Source organism: Urocampus carinirostris, unplaced genomic scaffold, assembly GCF_059441175.1.
Source record: "Urocampus carinirostris isolate Australia breed hairy pipefish unplaced genomic scaffold, RoL_Ucar_1.0 HiC_scaffold_113, whole genome shotgun sequence".
Taxonomy (NCBI): Eukaryota; Metazoa; Chordata; class Actinopteri; order Syngnathiformes; family Syngnathidae; genus Urocampus; species Urocampus carinirostris.
This window is the reverse complement of record NW_028283219.1, coordinates 13,889-17,500: the sequence shown is the minus strand read 5'-3', so window position 1 is coordinate 17,500 and position 3,612 is coordinate 13,889. Positions and strand designations below refer to the sequence as shown.

Sequence of the window (3,612 nt, the reverse complement as noted above, 5' to 3'; positions counted from 1 at the left end):
CCGGGCGGACCGGCGGAATGTCGCGGAGGGCCCGAGCCTCGCCCGCGCGGACCGGGTTCTCGCGCCACCCGCCGGACGGACCGGCGGAATGTCGCGGAGGGCCCGGCCCGCGTCCGATCGATTGGAAAGCGCCGCTCAGACAGGCGTGGCCCCGGGGTAAAACCGGGGCCGCAATGTGCGTTCAAAGTGTCGATGATCAATGTGTCCTGCAAATCACATTAGTTCTCGCAGCTAGCTGCGTTCTTCATCGACGCACGAGCCGAGTGATCCACCGCTAAGAGTCGTACGTTTGGGCCCTTTTACGTCCGCCCGGGACGATCGGAGACAAATTCACGACAGGGTTTGTACCGGAGACGAACGCGCCGCGGGTGCCGTTCGGTCGCTCCCGCGAGCGAGCCCCTAACCCGCGGCGCGGTTACCGACGGGCGCGATACGCGCGACGCCGCGACGAGCCGAGCGGGTCGGGCGCGCGGCGCTGAGGCCGGCGCCCGGCGTCTCCCGCTCGGGGCCGCGACGGCGCCCGAGACGTGCGTCGGCCCGGGTAGGTCGGGCGCTCGGCGCTGAGGCCGGCGCCCGGCGTCTCCCGCTCGGGCCTGACACGACTCGGCGACCGGACTCGCCGGGTAGGTCGGGGGCTCGGCGCTGAGGCCGGCCCCCGGCGTCTCCTACCCGGACCCCGGAAGGCCATCCGACTTGGAAGCCCCGCCGCGCCGCGAAGCGACGCTTTGGGTGTTGCTACCCGTCAGCGAGTGGGTTTGGTTTACAAGGGCGGCGCGACCGCGCTGACACCGAGGGGGGACTGGCCCCCGACCCGGCCGCGGCCTGCCCGGACTATGGATGGACAGAGGAGACCGCGGCGGACCGCGCGGAACCGAACCCCCGGTGTCCGGAGCCCCGGGAGGGACTCCGGTGTCCGGGGGCCGGCCCACGCGCGCGCTACGCGGCCCCTCGAGGGCTCCGGCCGACGGACGCGTTTGGCCGGGGAAAAAGGTAGCCGGTGGGAGCACCGTTTCGTCGCCCTGAACCTTCGTCTCGGGCGGGCGTCCCGACGCCGCCGCCATACGGCCGTTGTGATCCGTGCGGGGATCCGCTTGCTCGGCGACCCTCGCCGAGAGCAGCCCCGCGCCGCACGGACACGCGACACCGACGGGCGGACGGACGCCGGGGCGCCGGCCCGAACCGTTACCTTTAAAGGACGGGAGGTCGTCGAGGCGAGTGCCGCCCCGGAAGCGCGCGCCGGAAGCGCGAGAACCGCGCCGAGCTAGGGTCGTCGGCATAGGGGGATTCCCCGGTTACGGGGGTCCCGCGCACGGCCGCCGCCTTTCGCCCGTCGCTGGCGGTCGCCTGTCGTCGCGCCGCGCCGCGCTACTGGGGTCGTCGGACGAGCGCGCTACCCCGCTCGCACGGAGGTAGCGCGACATCGCCCGCCGCCTTTTCTCGCCTCGCGCCGCGCCGCGTGGCGCCCGCCGAACTCGCTCCGACGCGCGGCCCGGGAGTGACCCGCGCCGCGCCCCCCGTCCCGTCCCGTCCCGGTCTACCCTCTTCCTCCGCCTGCGACGACCCGCCGCCCTCGGCGTCTGGCTCGTCGGGGGTGTACCGAGGCGGATCTGCTGCCGCTCGTACGTTAATGATCCTTCTGCAGGTTCACCTACAGAAACCTTGTTACGACTTTTACTTCCTCTAGATAGTCAAGTTCGACCGTCTTCTGGCACACCGCCGGAGCCGGGGCCGGCCCCGGCGGGGACTATCCGAGGACCTCACTAAGCCATCCGATCGGTAGTAGCGACGGGCGGTGTGTACAAAGGGCAGGGACTTAATCAACGCAGGCTAATGACCCGCGCTTACTGGGAATTCCTCGTTGGTGGGAAATAATTGCAATCCCCAGGCCCTGTCACGAGCGGGGTTCATAGGATTACCCGCGCCTGCCGGCGCGGGGATAGACGACGCGCTTATACGCTCAGTGTGGCGCGCGTGCAGCCCCGGACATCTAAGGGCATCACAGACCTGTTATTGCTCATTCTCGTGTGGCTGAGAGCCACTTGTCCCTCTAAGAAGTTTTCTGCCGCCGACCGCGCGGGGGGCCGCGGTACTATTTAGTATGTTTGAGTCTCGTTCGTTATCGGAATTAACCAGACAAATCGCTCCACCAACTACGAACGGCCATGCACCACCACCCACGGTATCGAGAAAGAGCCTTCAATCTGTCAATCCTTTCCGTGTCCGGGCCGGGTGAGGTTTCCCGTGTTGAGTCAAATTAAGCCGCATGCTCCACTCCTGGTGGTGCCCTTCCGTCAATTCCTTTAAGTTTCAGCTTTGCAACAATACTCCCCCCGGAACCCAGACACTTGGTCGGTTTCCCGGGTGCTGCTCGGCGGGTCATGGGAATAACGCCGCCGGATCGCGAGTCGGCATCGTTTATGGTCGGAACTAGGACGGTATCTGATCGTCTTCGAACCTCCGACTTTCGTTCTTGATTAATGAAAACATTCTTGGCAAATGCTTTCGCTCTCGTCCGTCTTGCGCCGGTCCAAGAATTTCACCTCTAGCGGCGCAGTACGAATGCCCCCGGCCGTCCCTCTTAATCATGGCCCCAGTTCATGACAACCCACAAAATAGAACCGGAGTCCTATTCCATTATTCCCAGCTGCGATATGCAGGGGCGGCCGTGTGGCCTGCTTTGAACACTCTAATTTCCTCAAAGTAAACGCTTCGGGCCCCGCGAGTGACACCCAGCGAAGGGCATCACGGGGGCTTTTGCCGAGAGGCAGGGGCTGGGACAGACGGATGCACGCCTCGCGGCGGACCGTCAGCTCGCGTCCCGGGGTCCAACTAGGAGCTTTTTAACTGCAGCAACTTTAAAATACGCTATTGGAGCTGGAATTACCGCGGCTGCTGGCACCAGACTTGCCCTCCAATGGATGCTGGCCGATGGGTTTGTGTTCGGCTCATTCCAATTACGGAGACTCGAACGAGTCCCGTATTGTTATTTTTCGTCACTACCTCCCCGTGTCGGGAGTGGGTAATTTGCGCGCCTGCTGCCTTCCTTGGATGTGGTAGCCGTTTCTCATGCTCCCTCTCCGGAATCGAACCCTGATTCCCCGTTACCCGTGGTCACCATGGTAGGCGCAGAGTCTACCATCGAAAGTTGATAGGGCAGACATTCGAATGAGTCGTCGCCGCCTCGGGTGGGCGAGCGATCGGCACGAGGTTATCCTGAGTCAACACAAAGGGGGGGCCGGGCCGGCGGAACGAGGACCGGCGCGCGCGGAGCCGCCCGCGCCGCTTACGCCCCCGCCCGGAGAGGCGGAGGCCGGACGCGGGGGACGCGCGCGACGGCTGAGCCCCCGCCCGCCGGACACCGCGTGGGTTTTTGTGTCTGATAAATGCACGCGTCCCCGGGGCGAGGCCGGAGCCCCGCCCGCGAGTCGGCGCTCGTTTGCATGTATTAGCTCTGGATTTGCCACAGTTATCCAAGTAACGGTGGAGCGATCAAAGGAACCATAACTGATTTAATGAGCCGTTCGCAGTTTCACTGTACTGGCCATTCGTACTTAGACATGCATGGCTTAATCTTGAAAACAAGCATATGCTACTGGCAGGATCAACCAGAGT

At 64.7% G+C, this 3,612-nt stretch overlaps 2 non-coding genes across 2 annotated transcripts; both read right to left on the bottom strand.

Annotated features, from left to right (window-relative positions):
• Positions 1-129: 129 nt before the first annotated feature.
• LOC148345066 (5.8S ribosomal RNA) lies at positions 130-283 on the bottom strand. Its single transcript, XR_015848874.1, has one exon. It is a non-coding gene; the product is annotated as a 5.8S ribosomal RNA (ribosomal RNA).
• A 1,342-nt stretch (positions 284-1,625) lies between these two features.
• LOC148345065 (18S ribosomal RNA) lies at positions 1,626-3,612 on the bottom strand. Its single transcript, XR_015848876.1, has one exon. It is a non-coding gene; the product is annotated as an 18S ribosomal RNA (ribosomal RNA).